The 20806-nt window shown below is 41.1% G+C and overlaps 2 protein-coding genes across 8 annotated transcripts in view; one reads left to right on the plus strand and one right to left on the minus strand.

Annotated features, from left to right (window-relative positions):
* The window catches only part of CMSS1 (cms1 ribosomal small subunit homolog), a 422380-nt gene that overhangs the window by 329057 nt on the left and 72517 nt on the right, over window positions 1–20806 (plus strand). Inside the window, exon 1 of one of the 7 annotated variants that reach the window (XM_074999575.1) lies at window positions 19952–20068. The exons of 5 other annotated variants lie outside the window; for them this stretch is intronic. The gene's annotated coding sequence lies outside the window, so the exon portion shown is untranslated. Of the gene's footprint in view, window positions 1–19951; window positions 20069–20806 lie in introns of those variants that run through there. One more of the 7 variants, XM_074999580.1, reaches the window with a different exon arrangement.
* The window catches only part of FILIP1L (filamin A interacting protein 1 like), a 377577-nt gene that overhangs the window by 325989 nt on the left and 30782 nt on the right, over window positions 1–20806 (minus strand). Inside the window, exon 3 of the mRNA XM_074999501.1 lies at window positions 19571–19674. The gene's annotated coding sequence lies outside the window, so the exon portion shown is untranslated. The remainder of the gene's footprint in view (window positions 1–19570; window positions 19675–20806) is intronic.

Here is a 20806-nt window from a genome sequence, read left to right on the forward strand (position 1 = left end):
TGAGGAGGGACAAGTTCTGCCCAGGGAGCAGGCGTCCTTGCGTTCACCCTTCTGTTTGTGTGTCTGCGTGACTGCTACACGTAAAGTAAGAAAATGTGAGACGAATATTCAAGGATGAAACTTAAATTAGTTATAAAAAGGGTGGGACATTTCAGTTTAAAAGCAATAAAACATACAATGATTTACAGTAATTATAATGGCTTTTCTTCACTAGTGGAAACAATAAAGACGTAGGTTCCTGTCTGGGAAAAATTGTCCCTTGCCAAACACCTATTTCTGCAATGTTTTTAATTCCTTTAACCTGACAGTACTACAGACACGCTGTTTTACAGTGGGTTTGACAGCAAATATTACAGTAATAATTTCTATCAGAAAACAATCACAATTTTATAAAGACAACTAGATTCATGGGCCCATATAAATTATTCCCAGACTGAAAAACGACGATTTATGTCTAGCAATAATTGCTTGTGGAACCAAAGCTCAGGGAGAATTTAGACTGAAAAGCCAAAAGACTAAAGCATCAAATTACTGCATTAGAACAAGGCAGAAGCCCAACTTTTCTACTCGGAGAGGCAGTTTTTTGTACAGACTTGCAATTTCCAATCATTCGGATATTTTGCCCACTGTGCTACCAGCTGAGTGCTTATCTCAGGTTTCAAAAGGGCTGAAGTGATGCGTTTAACACCTGCTGTGTATGCAGAAAGTTAGCGCTATGTTCAAATCGGAACAACATGAACAGAAACGATTGATTTAACTGCCCCAGCAAGCAGTGGGAATGAGAAATCCCCCATCAGGAAAGGTTGAAAGGAGCATCACACACACAGTGCTGCCTTAAATTATCTAGGAGTTTCCTAATCTCTCATTTTTCCTCCCTGTTCTTCCATCTAACAATGCAAATACAATGCTTTTCTTGTCAATAACCCCCTAAAAGGCATAGATGGAGCATCACATAGCAACCCCTCACCCAAATGCTCTGAGTTTTACATTGGCTATCATCTAACTTCTCATTCCCAGCTTTCCAGTTCCTAAATGGCCTTAGTGTGCAAATGTCTCAGTGCTTGCCCCTCTCCTTTCCCCACTTAGCAGGGATGTGTCAGCTTGACAGAGCTCTCTTTGAACTCATGATGTCAGAAACAAGGCATTCTCCACAGAGAGTTTGCAGTTGTGGACTTTCATTTGTCATAGAGCTCAGCTCTCATTTTTTTTTTAAAAAATCTTTCTAGCGTTTATGGTCACAAAGAAAACCTTGCAAACGTGAACCCTAAAGACTCAATAATGAGAAGGCAAATCAGAGTAACTCATTTTTTTTTTAAATGTGATTTTTAAGCCAATCGCATTCTTATGCTGCCTGACTCATGATCTGTGAGCACTTGGGATTGGTGGTACAGGTTGTATCTCCCTAAACTAAAATTCTCTGGTCCTGATGCTCCCGGACTAGAGAACCCCAGGGCCAGGTGCCCGGTTGCAGTGGGGCCAGTGTCAGGTAGAACCATGGTAGGCAGGCTGGGCCAGGATGTGGCAAGTCTGTATAGGGCTAACAGCCCAGTCAGGCCAGAGGCAGGGGGACTCTCTGGAGCTGAAGGTGGGGGTCCGGAGGTGGAGCTGACAGCAGGGAGGGGTGGCAAGCTGGATGTGACAGTGGCAGGGGCTTCCCCTGATCTGGCAAATTCCCACATTCGGTGTCAGTCAGGTCTCAACGGTGCCAGACCAGGAAGGTCCAACCTGTATTATGGCAGAATTGTACCATCTTAATGTAATTTTGCTAGGTGCGTGTATATAGGCAAGAGTTTCTTCCTAGCAACCTAGTTGTGAGATATCCACTAGCGCCATGCTGTCCAACCAGTTCTGAAGCAAACTAGCCACGTTACTCTAGCCAACTAGCCACACTCAACTGGCAAAATGGCCACATGTGGCTAGCAGGTAGTGTGATCCACACAACGGCAGGAGCTGTCTCTAGAATCACTCACCAATGTTTGAGCAACTGAGCAACTTAACAGGACGAGGGAGAGAGACTTTTCTAACTTGAACAAATAAGTCCTTAAATTGGCAGCATAGCCCCACGCTACAATGATGAGTGCTTCAGAAACACACGTAACAATAATATGGTGAAGACTCCAGACTTCTCTTCAGAATTCATTCAGTCTAATATGGGAGCTCTCAACAAACACAGCTCAAAAGAAATAAGTATCATCTTGGCATAACAAAAGTCTTTGGGAGGGGAAGGTGATTTGCATGACTCCCTTCCCCCATGTACTGGAAAGAAGTTGGTTTTTGCTACAGAAGTGTATGAAATGCAGCAATATCTGTCAAATTAATTTTGGAGAAAGAAACTGAAGAGTGGCTGTTATAAATACAAAATATGCAAGCTGTTTAAGAGGGAATAACTATCTTGAATGTCATCCTGCGCTACCTGGGGGGATGACCTCCACCACTTATAGAGTCTACCATCTCTACCTTTCCATGAGACCTTTTCCTGTTGAGGAATTATGCTACTTTCTTAGGCACAACAAAATATGTGATTTTCTCCCCTTTTAAGACCCGACATACCAGAAGGAGAAAAAAAAAAAAAACCCAGACAAGGATGAGGCAAGTCATTCTTGGCAATGCCTAAGCAGTTCTTGCCTGTTTTACAGTATGTTGAGATTGGTAACTGCTAGGCTCTTATAAATTAGAGCATTATTTTTGTCCCAGTCACTTCAGGATACTGAATAGCATGACTTCACTTCTTTGATTCAGCTGTTCTAAACCACGACTAAATACACTGGAGGAAAGAAAGCAACTCACTCCAGAGAAGTTATTCAATAATTCCACTGATTCTCTTATTTAATCTGGTTCTGATTGATACCATACATAATTTTTTGGTATTCTCACTCAAGAACGGTTCAAATACCAGCTGCCCTCTCAATTTTTTCTTTAGGATCTATTTCAGAACATCGGATATTCAAGGCTGGCTCTAGAATCAGGTGAGCAGGGTGGTTGTGTTGGGTACCAGGTTCCAGAGGATGCTGTATTGCTAGGATGCTCTGCTATTGTCCACGCCCTCTGTGTGTTGTCCTGTGTTTTGCTCAGCTGCTCAGAGTTGGCCACCACAAACATTTTCTACCCTGGCCAGCAAAATGGCTTGGGTCACTCCTGCTTGTACAACACTTACTTTTGGTCACACAAATATAAATCAGGAAGTTCCTCTTGCTCTGGCTTTGAATGATGGGGGTAGTTTCTCAAAGAGCTGGAAAGTGACCATGCCCAAAAAATGAACGCTCCAAAGATTCTGAAGTTGTCTGCCACTTTCAACACCGGCACCCACAAAAGGCCGTTAACTTGCCTGCAGAATCCAGAATGAGAGAGTGGAAACTGTCTCACATGGTTCCTCTCATTCCCATCATAGGGCTGAAATGGGCAGCTGCTCTCCTTCACTGTGCATGCTCAGCATGGCTTTCCAAAAGGCTAGACACCTTGCCTTCTGAAGCTCTACATTAAGCTCGTCTGAGGCAGACCTTGCTGTCCCCAGCTTCCTTGCTGTGCACAAGAACTCCAGCTGTCTCAAATTCAGCCCAAGTAAAATGGATGTGATGCTTGTAGCAAGGGAAAGCCTTTCTTAAGATCTTGGAGGATCATGACCCCATTATGGGTTCTATTTTTCTGTTTATTGTCAGAGAGGTGCCTGGCCTGGGAATCCTGCTCCAACCTGTGCTATGCTTCTAAATACCCTGAGTTGCTGGGAGTGTCTTTTTCTATCTCCTAGCTGTAAGAGAACTGCGCCGCCTCCTCTCTCAGACAAAAGCCTGGAAAAAATGGATCTTGACTCTGCTGGTTTGAGACGGGCTACTGCTCCTCCCTTTACGTGGGGCTAACAAAGGAAGATGCACAGAACACAAAAGCGTATCGCCTAAGCAAAACAAATATAGCAAAACCAATTGAACAAATATCACACTCTTCACTGGTGCCCCCAATCACTATTCATGGTCACAGTCCTTACCCACTAAGGGTTCAGTGAGCTAGCATCCATCCGTCTGAAAGTGCTCCTCCTTCCTGCTCATGAATAATGTTTCCCGTAAGCTGAGCACTTGGGCAGCTGTGCGGGAGAGATTCAGGTGCCGTCCAAACTGATTAGCAGAGCACCCCCGGCAATCAACAGTGGGCAGCACGTGTTTCTGTTGGTGGTGCACATTGGCACAGACCTTGCTGGGGATAACAAAATTTATTCTGCCCATGGATGGAATAAATTGGTGAGAACCTTGCCCGTGAATTCTATGTTTTGTGAGCAGTAGGTTACAATGTAGCCATTGTTACAGAGGTCACAGCTCATTCTTAGTGAACAGCGTCCACCCAAGGAACTCTTCTTTCATAGGAAGTCAGGATAAACTTATGAACTGTGCCCTAGAGTGGAAGGAAAAGACTCATTTGTTCACTAGACCTTCTTATAAGCAATAACACTCTGGCAAGTTAAATAATAGCCTCCTAGGGTACGTCTTCACTGGAACTCAACACACACGGCTGATTCAGGTGCCAGCTGATTCAGGTTTGTGGGGCTCAAGCTACAGGGCTAGTAATTCTAGTGTAGATGTTTAGTCTAAAGGTAGAGGCCAGACTCTAGGATCCTGGGGGCAGGGTGGAAGGGGAGGAGGAGTTTCAGAGGTGGGTCAACAGTCCAAGCCTGAATTTCTACACTGCAGTTAAACAGGGCCATAGTCTGAGCCTCAAGAGCCCAAGTCAGTTGCCATAGGCCAGCTATGCCTGTTGAATTGCAGTGTAGACCTACCCTTAGAAGCTTCTAGTATGAAATTTCTCTACTTAGTAAATTAACACTACAAAGGCAGTCACAGTGTAAGTGTATGGATGGATAGAAGACATGGATACAGATCAGAGAGCACTGGGGATAATATCTGTCTTTGAACCGGAATCCTGGTCCCATTTAAAGCTAGAGCAGTGTTTTCCAAATGGTGTTCCACAGAACCCTGGGGTTCCGGGATGTGAAAATAAGGGTTCTGCGAGAAATTTTCATTACAATAACATTTTATGATTTTAAAAAAATTTAAGCATTTATGAATTTTATTAAAAACAATTTTCATTTGTGTTCTCCACAATAAGTGCCCCTGTGTAATGCCAGTTTAGCCAGAGAGTGGGGACAACGATGTTACCACTCAGCGCCGTATGCACACAGCCAGTCAGTCTGGTGCGCTTGCCTGTCATTGACCACTGTAAATCCTCACCCTTGTCTTCAGGAAGCGTGGATCATGCAGGTGACTGAATTTGTTGTACATATTAAATGCGATGTTTGTTTTTAAATATCTGCCATTAAACTAAATGTGGATCTCATGACCTTGTTTAGCATTTGTTTATTATTACCCTTACTTGTGGTCTACTTTTTTGGTTCCATTTATAAGGCTGTTATTAGGGGTTCTGCAAAATTTTCTTGAGTTTAAAAGGTTTCTGTGGCCAAATGAAATTGGGAAACACTGAGCTAAAGGAACAAATGTGGCTGTGTTTTTGAGACATGGTAGGTTTCAGAAATGTTCCCACCATCATGTCACTGGTATTTTCACATGTACTGTTCTGGAAGAAGAGTGACGTTCTTGACATTCAGTACGTGAAATTAATTCAGTTCTTTTAAAAACATAGCAAAGAAGCTAGTTGTAAATGCAGTTTCATTCCAGGGTAGGATGAATTCCAGACTGATATTAAGCCTAGGAGATCATGGACCTGGAACAAGTGATCAGAAAAATACATTATAGTTTGATTTGTTATACATCAAACTGACTCTTAAGAAATCATTCATGCAATATGCATGGCTATTGTACAGTGCATTCATATTAGCTACATCTACACTACAGAGATCTTTCAAAAGAAGCTCTTTTGGAAGGTCTCTTCCAAAAGAGCTTCTTTCAAAAGTGTGCGTCCACGTACAAAAAAGCGGATCAAAAGAGTGATCTGCTCTTTCGAAATAGAGCATCCACCCAGCCCTGCTTTTTCAAAAGAATAGACCAGGGATTGAAAATGAAGACTATTCTTTTGAAAGAAGGGCCCTGCGGAGCGTCTACACGTTTTCTTTTGAAAGAGGGAGCTCTTCCTGAAACGGGAAAGGAACAGTGATTGTGAAAAGAGCACCACATTCTTTCGATTTACTTTCAAAAGAATGCTTTTTGTGTGTAGACACTCCATGGGCTCTTTTGAAAGAGCTTGCTAGTGTAGATGCAGCCATTGTGTGTATGGAAACGTGCCATGCAGGCCAACTGCAACTTCGTTACCCATTATAAAAGAAGAGGATTTTTTTTCCAGTTCATAAGAGTGAAAAATGTAGGCTCAGAGCATATCCTGCTGATTAGTTACTGGACAATATTAATTATAATTAATCCTCAGGAAATGTCTCATGAGTTGGTCAAAATTGCCTGTAGTGTGGAAGTACTGTGTTGAATGCAAGGATGGGTGAGCAAACTGGGGGGTGGGCCCCCTTGGGGGGCATGTAATTTCATAATGGGGAGTGTAGCACAATTGGCTGCTGCGTCAGGCTCATTGATCTCATTAAAATGTTGAAATATGTTAATGGTTTTATGTAAGTATATTCACATTTATATACTGATTAATAAAGTTTGCACATTCCACATATCTACTTTCTTACACATGTCCAAATGGGTTTTTTTTACATATGAACATAACCAAAATGTCCATCAGTTTGGATTATATCAGACAGATTGGGGGCCCTGCTAATTGTGGGGATGAAATTAGTGGGGCCTGATATAAAAATAGTTTGCTCACCCCTGCAGTTTTAGTCACCTTCATGGGTCTGGTTAGGCCACAGGAATAAATTCAGGTTTCTCATGTAATGAGAGGTATGCGAGAAGCCTGACTGTAGATATTCACCATAGTTATTTTGAAATAACTATGTGAGCATCTACACAACCCAACCACGATTTCAAAATTATTTTGAAGTAGTGGCTGCCTTATTTTGAGATTGGTAAACCTAATTGTACGAGGAATAGAGCCTATTTCAAAATAAGTATTTTGAAAGAGGGGCTGCATAGACGGGAATTAGAGCCTATTTTGAGGTAAGATTTATTGTGTGTAGATACTCTATTTCAAAATAGCTGAGCACTATTTCAAAATGCATTTTGTATGTAACTGTGCTATTTTGGAATAAGTTATTCCAGAATACCTCTTCTGGAATAGCTTATTCGGGAATAACATTGCTATGTAGACATAGCCTATGTGATAACTTAAAAATGTTAAAAGAAAACACTGTTAGGTTAAAATAAATGCATGTATTTAAAGACAAGCTGTCTTCCTCTCCATTACTGCTAACACTGCAAGCTAATAAAACATGAGGATTTCACAAATTTAATTTTTCATATTAATATTGCTTGCTTACTCCTTGTGTGCCATTTCTCCTGGCAATAAAACTAGACTTCCTAGAAAATTTCATTTTCTGATTTTGTTTCTCCTAAGTTTGGGTTGCAAATGATAAAACAAACTGTGTTTACTATAAATTTTAAATGTGCATGAGGTCATTTCTTTTGGGTTTCATAATATTTTTTCACAAAACTTAAATGATAGGCTCGAACCACTCAACAATTTGTCATTCACCATATGTTTGTCAGAAAGGTATATAATTGGTTATATTTAAATGTGTCAGATTAACATACATCACAACTTTGGGAGTTATTCCAGCAATTGCAAGATTTTAGCCTGCATACCTTATTGCGTCTCTGTAATCACAGTTGATTTCAATGTATGTTATGTAAGCAATAGTTAGAATATAGTAAGTAGTTTTGTTTTGCTAACTGGTGACTAAATATTTTAATTACATGTAGTGGTGACATGTCTATGTAATACTGTTTTGATATCCAGGGCTCATGATGTCAGCATTAATAATAATCCAGATAATAGAGCTCTTAAGTTTTTGTAAAATTTTCTATGCTTTTGAAAATTCATTTTTTAACTGGGAACTTGGGATCCTAAAAATTAAGAAATGTGATGTAAAAGATTTGGCATCAGAGTTTATATGCAATATTGAGCAGCTACGTCACCATACAGATTTATCAGAAGAGAGAGTATTGTAAGTCTCCATCACAGGAATAAGAACACATCAGAAATAAATTGTTACCTCTGAGGCTTTGAAGAAATGGTACAGAATTTATTAAAATAAAGTTAAAAGGTGTTTTAAAACCAGTACGTCAGTCTTCAGGTTTAGATGAGGTAAATGGGAATTTAGAATGCAAGACAGGGCTGATTACAGCTTACTCAACTGAAACCTCTATTCAACCAGTGTTTGTTTACGTTCTCCAAGACTTTAATGTTCAGCACATCCTGATGACACCTTTTCTACTGACCTCTGTTCTCCACTGTTGCAGAGCTAGCTGACTACTTCAATCAGAAATCAAGCGAAACCAGACATCATTACCAAATATATAAGGCTAATTTGTCACTTACTACTATAGTCTGGTTGTTTGATGGAGTGACTTATGGATAGATTTTCCTTCCCAACCACCAACCTGCAACTAATAAAACATTGCATTGACTCTGCCTTGAGTACGTTATTTTTCTTCTGTAGTTTAACCCTTGACTTCTTTTGAATATTTCTAGTTTGGGGTACTGGAAAACATCTCAGAAAGCTGGTACAGATAGATGATGGTAGTGATACCAATCCACGCTCCTGCATAACAGTTCTATGTTTGTGTGTTTTCCTGACACTGATTTTGCTATAGAGGAAACAAGAGGTAATCACAGTTCCTGGAAGAGCCTCGAGTCAGACATTAATCCGAGAGTGTGAAACTGTGCAGGGAATCTGAGTATATCTGCATTACAGGCTTGTCTCCTGCACTTGCATGATCTAAAGAAGACACTATTTCTGTGTCCCTCTATATCATATATTCCAATCCTAGCTTTACAAAACCTTTCTCCAGTAATTCCTTGGGTTATGTGCAGCAGTCAAACCATTTGGGTAGGACTAATCCATCTCCATCTTTTACTCAATGTGCACACTTTCTCCTGGACCATTTCAATCTAATAGAGCTATGAGAAAGTGACCCGCTAAATATTTCTTATTACTATGCAGCCTTGTAATGTCAGGGTTAGTTTGTAAGTCATTCAGCAGAGCTGTGTCTCTAATAGAGCCAGCCTGGGGTAAGTTTTTTATCTTGACACTTTGAAGGCAGATACATGGAGCTCATTACAAACCAGCTTCTTTTTCAGTGGCTCACACAGAGACTCCATGTTCCTTCTGTTCTTTCTATACAAGAAAAATAGGAAGGTAGTAAATTCACTAATCAGTCTTTGTTTCTATAGTACCTTCTTCCCTCCAAGGATCTCATAGCCTTTAAAAATATTAATTAAGCTTCTAACCACCACCGTGAGGTAGGTGTCAGGAACTCAAGAGCTGGCAGACCAGCTTAGTGGTTACAGACAGACTGTGGGGGTGGCCAAGAACCAGAGCTGGAGGCCAGTGGTCAGAGCCAGGAAGCAGAGCCAAGGATCAGAGCCAGACGCAGGAGAAACCAGAAACCAAAGCCAAGGAGTGGTGTCAGGAGCCAGAAATCAGAGCCAAGGGGTGGAGCCAGAGTTGGGAGTCAAATGCAGAGCGAAGTCAGAGCTGGAGTCATAAGTCGGGAAAGGGATGCAGGGCAGGAAAAAAAAATGGGAGTACTGGGGGAACATGAGCAATCACACCAGCAGGCAAGAAGTTGAACACTCAGTGATTTGCTACTGCTGATGGCTCCCTTCCACCATGTCAGGTGGGTTGACAGTCCAGCAGCCCTACTGCAACCTAGCTGTTGCTGCTGAAAATAGGAACGTGGGGGTGTTGCTGCACCCCCTGGACTGAAGTGGTTTTCAAAATACACACACACACACACACACTGTTCACAGTTTGGTTCGATGGCTCTGCCCCAGAATGTTCCAGCACCCCTGAACCCAGCAGATCTCATTTATCTGCCTGGAGACTGAGCAGACTAGTCTTCAGGCTCTGCTGAAGGTGCTCAGTCCTGACAATAGAAAATGTTACTGGGTCCTTTCTTACAGATGGACAAACTGAGGTAAAAAAAGGTGTAATGACTTTCCAAAGGTCCCAACTCAACATGAGAGCTAGGAATAGACTCCAGGAATGATTACCCCAGAAGCCTAATAAACCTACTTGAGGCCCCTTCCCACAAACCTGCATCTAACTGCATTCCAAGTGTGCTGTCTGGAGCCACCTCCTCTGAGTGTCTGTAGCAGGCATCTATACAGAATTCAAAGAATATGTGCAATATAATCAAATGCCTTTATTATATCTCCAACAGTTGTAAAATACGAAACGGCCAAGTAATTGAGTGTTTTACATTCTCTCAAATAATGTAAAACTGATGCTTTGTGTCTAGATAGAGAGAGATTAACGTATTCAGTTATGAAGGCATGCTAGAGGAGAGTACGCTAGGGAAGGAGCTAGCCTGGCAGCTCTAGTGGCCTCAGAATGGTCTACGTGTAGAAACTTGTTGATTTCTTGTATCTTGTTCCGCTGGCTGTCGCTTCTTCACTTAATAGCAACCCTTCCACAGGACAGGATATATAAAATTGGAGATGATCGGTGTTCTGAAGGGGATTCATGATGAGACTGACTCCAGGCAAGATACTGAGGATGTGTTTTCTCACTAATTAGACTGTTTGTCCTTCTACATAGACTGAGTTGCAGGCAGATGAAAGTAGTTTTAATGGGGGAGGGTAGATGCACTAGATTTTCTTTAGAGACATAGGCATAAGTTCTGTGTCACAAGCTGGCAGAGGTGTGTCATTTCAGTCTGGACTTGAAATGCCTGTCCATATCCATCTCCTCCATCCCACCCCCACCCCCCTTAAAAAAAAAAAAAGAATAGGAAAAAGAGAAATTAAGTGGTTTTGCTCACTCAGCTCCTGTCCATTCACACAGCACAACATGTTGCTGCGGAGTCGTGATGTGCACTGGCACAACTATGAGGGAAAAAATTCAGAGCAACGGACTACTGTACATTAACATCCAGCCAATTGGTTATAACCTGTCACTTTTCATGAGTACAAATAAATAAAGTATTCCTTCCCTTTGTAAGTGGGATTTCCGCTTCTAATTATTAATATAGCCAATGGGAGAGTTTAATTTTGAAACCTAGGAAGATGTGCAAAAACACTCAGAAAACCATTTATTTTGTTTATTTTGGGGAGAGCAGTAGGGGTGACTTTTGCAGTAGCTGATTGAAACTAACTTGATAGCTGTTTCTGCCCTCTTCAGAGTCTAATATCACCTTTATCAGCAGGATATCTGAGCCGTGTTTTACTTGCATAAGCAGCTGCCGCACATGTTTCTGTTCCAAACTGGGAATTCAAACAGCTGATCGTGGCATAACACTTCTGAAGGCCAAACAAAAGGGACCAATCCTTAAAATGATTTCACACAGTGTCACCAGTAGAAACCAGGTAGTGAGTGACTCTGATTAATAAGTTACAAGCCAAATGCTTGGGTTTCTTTCATTTGGGGATCAGGGCTCATAATGGCTCCCAGCAAAAGAGCAATCCCTTTTCAATCATTAATTCTACCTTTTCAATCATTAATTCTACCCACCCCAATAAGATTTGTGAAAATAAGTGACATTTTCTGCCTGTTTTACTTTCACAAGTTATCGTATTGAATAGGACTATTCATCTAAATAAGATGAATGTCCTAATGTATCCAATTTTCACTGTACTATGCACATTATTTTTCAAGTGTTGAACTCAGAGAGAGATTTTTCCCAAATATTTATGATCCAAAAATCTACAGTTGGGAGCATTTTTTCCTGTTTTGGTTATATATTCTTTGTTATACAGTGGTGTTTGTGGTATACAAAATTCCACAAATATTCTGGTATTTTTTAAAATAATGTTAGTTATGTGAGTAAGAGAGTTTTCACAGGGTTCTTTCTTTCCAGGGAAATGACTGGCCAATGGGTCAGCAGTGAACTGACTATTAGAAAAGCTGACTTTGAATAGAAGTGGAAGAGAATGAATGAGAAGAGGGTACTTAAAGTATTTCCTTAAAATGGAATTGTCTGTTGGAGTTGGTCTTTAATTCTTTATCCTCTGTATATAAAATGCATAGATGTGTGCAGGCGTGACTCCTTTGTGCAGCAGAAGAGTGGAATTTTGTATAGTCATTCTACCTGAATTATCCTTTTAGCCCTGATGATGATCTATGCAGCTTACCTGAAGCTGGTGGCATTCAATATATCCATAACTGAAGATGCCTGAGGAATGAATGAAAATATATCTAAAATGAATGTTAGCTGCCTTTTCCTGTACAATTACAGCCATTCAATGCCACTGACAATTGTATTGAAAAATATTTTAAAAAGCCGAAAGTAATCTTAGAATAAAATGTATCATTGAGTCGGCACTGCATTACGCACCCTTGGCAGCTGGCGCTGAGGAGCTAAGTCTACAGCTACTCTGTTCTTAGAAAGGCCACTTCAGCAAAGTTTTGGCATTGCTTCCAGTGCTTTTCTAGGCTTCCCTGCTCCTGTATTTAGCTTGTGGACTTTACTAAGCATCCTGAGAGATTAAGTGTACATTTTGAACTGAGAGCAGATAGAGCTGCAGAACAGAAATCCAAGTTTCAGGGCACTGTGGAAGTGTTAGTAATGTCACCCTGCTACTGTCTTCCTTCTTGACTTTTCTGAGCTAATCACTTGTGGGAGAAGGGTCTAACTGTGATCCTGCCATCGAATATCTATTGCCATGGAAAGAAAGAAATCCCCAACTTTATTATTCATTTTCAATTTACGTCCAATAGTGTGTCAATCTCTTGGAAACTGAAAACAATATTAATTTTGAAAATAATGCCATACGCATTCCAGTAAAAGTTAGCATTAACATTCCTCAGGCTATGTCTACACTTCGAGATAAATTTGAATTAATTAATATCGATTTTGTAACGCTGGATTTTATAAATTCAAATTTGACCATCCTCACCTCCCCACGTGATCCTCACAAAGTTGACTTTTTGCTGCCACACTCAATTGGCAAACATCGACTGTTGCAGCAGTGCATTGTGAGGACCTATCCCACAGTTCCTTCATCCCCGTAGCATTCTGGGATGTTTGCTGGTATTTGAGATCATCCTCCCACATTACATTGCCTCATTCCCCTCCAGTGTTAAGCAAACGTGCATTTTCCAGTCAGAAGGAAGGAAAAGTAGGGCATCAACAAAGATGGCAAAGTTAACAGAAATCTCTTCTGTAACCGAATTATCAAAAATGTTATAAAAATCAGCAAGTGTGTGTCTTCTGAACTGGCCAGCCACTGACTGTTTTCTCCTCCTGTGATTGCATCTGATCCCTGAAAATAACACAGGGACAATGAAAAGCTTGAAGAAAAAGTTAATAGTCTATTGTTTTTCTCAGAGCGAAGTATCTGTTGTTTTACACTGAGGAGTCATTAACATGTTATTTGTCTGGTGTACAAAGGCAAAGTCTAGTGGGCAATCGTGCGGACAAGTTTTTTTTCTTCCTGTTGTGCGAGATAGATTTGTAAAAGCAGGTCAGACGAAGCTTGGGGCTGTGCGCTTGTTGTCTCATCTCTGATTTTTTGTTTTTCTTCCTGTCACCAAGAAAACTAGAAGGGAAAATATTGCTTCAGCAGAAAATGAAATGGCCTGTGAATTATTTGCCGAACTCCAGTTTTGAAATTTTTATTGTGCTTGCTGGCTATCTAATAACCAGTCCCTCATCCTCTTTTTGCACATATGACAGTACCACCATCTCTATCCTCCTCCCCGCATCTAGGGCATGCTGAGAGTCATGATAATCAACCCAATACAGTGCTGAAATGAGTTAATTTGCAAGTACAGCATGCCTGTGCAAGACATGAAATTTAGCCTGTTTATTCCATGAGAAATCTGCGTCCAGCTCTCGAGGTGAAGAAACCTGGACTATAACATGTATGGGACCAAGGACTGTCATTTACTTTGTACTGGGGCTCGCACAATGGAGCTCCATCCTACTTTTGAATGGATCATGGTCACTTTCTCTCTTTTTTCCCTCCACCTTTTGCAGCCTTCTTTCCTATTGCATTACTTGTCCTTCGGCTGCAGGATGCTGGGCACAATGCCTTCTTCAGCCTGGCAAAGACACTCTGGTCACTAGCCAAAGGGAGTTATTTAGGAAAGCTGTGAGGTACTCAGGCCCCACCTCAGAGCCCAAGTGTGTGTGTGGTTCCAGTCCCTTTTGGCTTAGGGACAGCAGGGCTGAGTGGAATACTCCAGCTCCAGTTGTTGTATAATTGCATTGGGCGGTGCGAGGTGTGTGTAAGCACATTAGTATCAATACTGGTTATCTGAATGTGGTAAGTAATTCCAGCTGCTGCTCATGTTGTTTGGATTTGCTCCCCTGTCTGTTTACCCTGTCAGCCAGGGGTGACAGAACCACAGCGAGGAATTATTATTTTACCTCTGTTTTCAGTCCTGGTATGATGGCTGCTGGAACACTGGTTCCAAAGCTGCCCACAAGTCGAGAAGGATATTGATAAATTGGAGAGTGTACACAGAAGAGCCATAAGAATGACTAAAGAGCTAGAAAACCTGCCTGCTAGTGAGAGACTCCAGGAGCTTGCTATAGTTTAATAAAGAGACGGTATATAGTTTGATATGGTTTAATGTATCAAGTTATAGTTTAAACTAGATATAGTTTAATAAAATGATGGGCTAAGAGGGGACTTGACTACTCTCTGTATATATGTAGAGAACAAATACTTAACGGACTCTTCAGTCCAGCAGGAAAAAGTATAATATGATCCAATGGTTAGAAACTGAAGTTAGACAAATTGAGGTTGGAAATGGGGCATATTTTTCACGAGAGGAATTTACCATTGGGATGATTTACCAAGGCCTGGGTGGATTCTCCATTACTGGCAGTTTTATAATCTAGATTGGATGTTTTTCCTATAAGCTCTGCACTAGGAATTATTACTATCTCTGCCCTGTGTGACACAGTTGGTCACGTTGGTCCCTGCTGGCCTTAGGATCTATACACTGATGCAAGTGCCCTGAAAGCTCTGCCTGGACAGCTGGTAACCTCTGTCTTGGGGCACAGAGAAAGAAAAAATGGTAAGGCCTTCCCATATCCCCAGCGGTTCCTCCCTTGTATCTTGCTGCATGGGTGAAGATCTTCTTAGTGGCTCTCTCCATCCATCCTCCAGGGAGATCACAAAGTGCCTTGACCCTGTTGCAGCCTCTTTTTCATCTCCAATGGGCAAATATGCCAGCACACCCAGGCCCTTATAAGGACGAGGGTGAGAGAGGTTTCTGCTGGTTCAGTCCAACAGGAGTGAGGCATGAACCTTGCTCAGATGTCAGCCCATGATGGTTCTGAAAAGGGCTGAAGAGAGCAAGTCCCACTGAGCAGGATGTGCCCAGGAAAGGGATAGGTGACATATTTAGGTGATACATGCTATAATGTCAGTGACAGTGGGGAAGGGGCTTAGCAGTGCTTTAAATGCTATAGGGCTATAAACACTGGTTGTGTCTGTATCTAGATACAGTCCTGCTCCCCATTCCTATCACACTCCAATTTTTGGCACTTGAAATGTGAGTTTTTTATATTTCAAATATAAATATCTTGTGTGCATTTTAACAGTTATAGTGAGGTATTGACTAAGCTTTGTTTTTGCCTTCACTAGGCTCAGGATCAATCCTTTTGTCCTTATGCAAGCAGCCCTATTGACTTCAGTTCAGAATGCATAAGAACATAAAAATGACCAGAATGTGTCAGCCCAAAGGTCCACCTAGCCCAGTATCCTGACTTCTGTCAGTGGCTAATGTCAGGTTCCCCAGAGGGAATGAACAGAGCTGGTAATCATCAAGGGATCCATTTGTCATCTCCATTCCCAGTTTCCCAGAGGAGAAATGACTACTGAAAGCAAAAAGAGCTTGTAGGACCAGTCCCTGGGAGGCAGACATGGTTACTGTTCCAAAGAGTTTAGGATGAACCTTTCAAGATGATCTGAGCAAGTTAGTTCCCAACTCCCATTGAAATTCAGTAGCAGTTCAGCCTGACCCCTGGAGTACCTATGAATATCTAATCCTCCCAGTCTAAATCAGACATCTCTGTTTTTCTTTTAATTCAAGCAGAGGGGAGTGGGAAGGGCACTTCGAAAATATACAGAATAATAGAAGACTGAATGTTTTCACCATGCCAATAATTTCACTCAGTGGGGGGCTTTCAAGCATTAAAAATGTCACAAAAACTAAACCAGTTTGTAATTTGCACCAACATACAAAAACTACCAAAGTTTGAAGACTTCAGTTTTCACTGTGAACATTTATATTATTCTTGTTCTCCATCCACACAAAAAATTCTGTCCACAAAGACTTGTTGCTCTTTTTAGTTTATATCGGTAACAGCTTATTACAGCTGAGTCCTTTCCCTGTAGTGAACTCTAGCAACACACTACTACAGTCCAACATGCAGTAGATTGTCCTCCAGCTTCCTAACATTAAAAATCCCACCGGAAAATCAACGATCACCTCATACTTAGCCCAAATCTATACAATTATGGATTCCTTTAATAATTTTCTCTTGAAAGCCATGAACTCTTAGGAAGATCTTTTGTTGAAATGGATGTCTGCCATTACGTATTTCATTGTGCCAAAAAAAAAAAAAAAAGGTCAAATCCTCAGGCCTTGCAAATATGTTGCTAAATAAAATTGGAAAGAAGGAGAGGTCACAGCGTGGTTTTATATGAGTTAAGAGAAGGGATCAAGATGAATTCCTTCAACATGTAAGACTGTGCCAGAATGTAAGCATTATACTTTTATAGTCTAATATACTATGGTACACAAAAGATTTTAATAGCAGGTATATGAGGAAAAAGAGACTGGAATTATTGACAGTAGACCCCAGACTTTCATGATTTCAACTTGCTCATTTCTTGGAATAATGCAAGTTGAAGTCAACAATTACTGCCAGGCTGCTGTGCCCTCCCACCAGGCCCTGCTGCACCTGGTCTCTCTCCACTCACTGTTGCCCATCTGACAACTTCAGGGGCTCAACAGCCACGGCGATGATCATGGTGTCTCCATGTGCCCGTGGGCTGGTGTGGCAGCGTGGCTCACAGTGCCCCCCACTGCTACCTGGTTCCTAGGTCCCCCACCTTGGGGGAGCTGGGAAACTGCCCAGTTCTGCTGCACCTGGCTCCTAGTTGCACCTGGCTCCTGACTCCCACAAGCGGTTGGGGAGCCCAGAGCCAGGCAGTGCTGGTCAGTTTCCCAGCTGCACCAAGCTGTAGGGACCTGGGAACTAGGCAGCAGGCTGAGCACCACAAGCACCACAGCTTGTGGTGAGCACACAGTGTCAACACCATCCTCGCTGCAGTTGCTGAGCCCCTCTGCCACTCGCAGCCCCAGCCCGGGGAGACCGCTCCCTGGGATAGCTCTTTCCCCCTCTCCCATGTCCGTCCCTGCACAAACCTCAACTTGTGCAAAGTTTGACTTACATGTGGTTGCCCAGGAACACAACCTGTGCATAAGTAGGGGTTTTATTGTACAGGACTTGTATGGGTCAGCATTACACAGATGAACTAGCTCCGTGTGAAAGGTAGTGTTCTACTGTTGCCTTGTTAGTCTTCCTAACAGGGCCACCTTCCTTCACACGCATCAACTGAGGTGTGGGCTTTGGGACAGAAAGGAGAACTTCTAGTGGTAGGATGTCAAAACTGTTCAGAGATTTTGTTAACAATGAAACTTATTTGCTGAGTGTTTTCTAGAATTGTCCTCTTCTCCTTTGCTTTTCAGAACACCACTGTATTGTTGAATTGATGTGTACCCCAACATTCCATTAACACATTGTGACATAGCCTCATCACACAGCAACACAACCTCCTCATGTTGGACTCATGATAGATATGGTGATGTCATGTGACCTGAAGTATGTTAGGGACTCTCTTACTTGTTCTGCCATCAAGTAGAACAAGGGATGGACCCAGACTGTGTCACAAATTTCGGGGCTAGTAACAGCCCTATCGATCATCCTTTACAACAGTCATTAGCACCAATGGGTGGTAAATGAACAAATGAAAAGCAAAAATAAAATCTAAAGCCACGGTGTCCAACCAGTTCGGAAACAGTAGCCACTGTAGTATTAGTGAGCTATCCACATTATTCTAGCCAACTAGCCACACTCAACCAGCCAAATAGCCACATGTGGCTAGCTTGTTGGACACCACAGCTCTAAAGAATTACATTTAAAGATCCTAGCACATTAGCATTGCATGGTGAGGCTTGTAGAGCTGTTTATTAAGGGTAAGGAAATCCCTACGGTTGAGGTTACTACATTAAACTGCCGTGGCACCTTAGTTCTGTTAGTGTATTTCCACTCAGATTATCCATAAGAGTTCTGGGACAGAGGAATGGTATGGCAGTAACAAAATACTCATTTCAGTAAGTGTGCTGTACTGCTATGGTTTGTGCACTATTTTTATTGGTTTGAGTATCATTTCGGTTTGCATTAAAAGTTTCATGGGACTGGGAATATACAGGAAAGGTGGCTAGAAGTAAACCATTTTTTCCACCCTATAGAAGTGTTTAGCTCTAATTAGAGACTCATTGTAACTAGAATGGCGACATGCCTGCCCTGAAGCACTGGAACAATTCAGGATTCTTTACGTCATTATGGACAGAGATTCACTTACATCAGACTTCACTATGAACAGATTCCTTTGTTTATCATGTTTCTGTGGAAAGGAAATGAGCACTGTACAATTCAATAATGTTTAAATGATAACTGTGTCTCTTCAGTTGGATAGATTTCTTCCTCACCCTTGCTTCATATGGCATGTTGTACATCATCATAATAACATCATAATAGACCAAAGTAGGTTAAGAAAAACAATTAAATGGCTTTTGCTTTTAAGTTTTGCAAGGAAGCAGCTTGCTACCAATTGCACTCTGTTGAAAAGAAACACCCCTGTCGTATGACCCCTGTATGCTGCCTGTAGCTTCACTGAGTTTCTGCAACTTTTTTTAGCAATGTGAGAGAGCCTGAGCACCCTTTTGAGAGATGGTTATTTAAAAATAGTCCTGCATGTTTGCAGAGAACCCTGTTTTGCAAGCTAGCTGTCACTAGAAAGCATATTTTGTGAACTGGGATTTACTTAATGCATATAAATTTAATATAATCACTAACTACACAGTAATGCATACATTCACATATACTCAAATATATATATATATACACACACACACACTTTTTGCTTATTTTCAGAATATAATAGTTTATTTTTTGCATTGTGCTTTCTAATACTAGATCTGTAATATTTACTGGGGTGTTATTAAGTCAGGCTTATTCAGACAGTGGATACTGTAACACATGAATGGTGTATTACTTTCCTATTTCCTTCCCATATTAATAATGCAAATTGATATTTTGTATATCAAAAAGCTGAGAATTTGTCCAGACCCATGTTCAGTTCATTAACCCCAAAACCTCTTCATATTAAGAGTAAATAGCGTACAAATTAAAAGACGACTCATGTCCTATGCATTAAACAATCGACTCAGTTTCTAAACGATGATGGTATCATCAAGGTGAAATAGGCTTACCTTAGTGCAGGAATTTTTTCTTTGTTTTGTTCTGGACAGTTCCCTTCTTCTCATTCACTTCAAAGGGCAAATCCACTTCAGTAAAGAATATTATCTATTTAAAGCTACAGAATAAAGGAAATTGATCAGTCTTCCTCTGACCTCCCAATTTAGTTGTTTTAGCAAGTTGAGAAACCTAGTCCCAACAGTAATTCATAATGATTCTTCTCTGTATTCCATAGGCTGAGTAACAACAGAGGGTTAGTTAGACCCAGACACACAAGATAGTGCTGCAAGGGAGAGACAGTGAGGAACCATGGCACTGACTTGGACCAAATTCTAAATATAACCCAACCCACTTTTCTGTGCTGTTCTCTTCATACTCTGAAGGCAGATGACCTTGTCAGAAAAGTGACCTCGCAGGCTGTCACTCTCCACAAAGAGGATCTAATGGGACAGAGCTGCAGTGTAACGGGACAAAAAAGCAAGCAGCCATCTGTTTGTAGCAAAGAAGTATAGGTATGAGCTCTATTTTTATGGTAATTACAGTCTAGATCAAGAGTTATAGCTCTTTACTTGGTCCTTTCAGACATATACGCTGCATACAAGTTTAGAACCGAGATAACAAATGGGATATTGCTTTGAATCATTTTGTACCTTCCAGCCTTAAACATTACAGAGTCTTAAATAGGATGAATAGGAATTACATGGCATTTCCCCTTCTAAAAGCAATGTGTGTAGAATAGTTCTTTTGTTTATAATATTTTAACATTAAGATCTATATATCTATTCTCTCCTTCTTACTCACTGTCTTTCCTTTTGTTAAGAGTTTTCGTAAGACTGAGAAAGATTGGGGTAAACCATGAAATTTAAATATGAAAGTGTTACAAATTAGCATATGTAGGGTTGAAATATAACTTACATTGAGACCAGTTTACAGGGAAGAGTGAGTATATGCAGAAGGAAAAGTTTTGAACACAGAAATATGTGAATTATAGGAATAAAACCTTTAGGAGCTTTGATGGAGCACTGTGCTTTTAAAGAGATATTCGTATTTATAAGCCAGTGCTCTTTCTCCTTACCCCAAGTGGTAATGTATGAGAATATATCTTCTTAAGCTGATGGAGAATTATCTTGATATATACTATAAAACTGCATTACGCTGTCACTCGGTGACGTGTGAAAAAACAACTTTTATATCCATGTGACAGGTTCAGGCTCCCAGAAGGGCTCCTCCCCTTCCAGCTCAGTAGGCAG

The sequence above is a fragment of the Carettochelys insculpta genome, chromosome 1, assembly GCF_033958435.1.
Source record: "Carettochelys insculpta isolate YL-2023 chromosome 1, ASM3395843v1, whole genome shotgun sequence".
NCBI classification, from domain to species: domain Eukaryota; kingdom Metazoa; phylum Chordata; order Testudines; family Carettochelyidae; genus Carettochelys; species Carettochelys insculpta.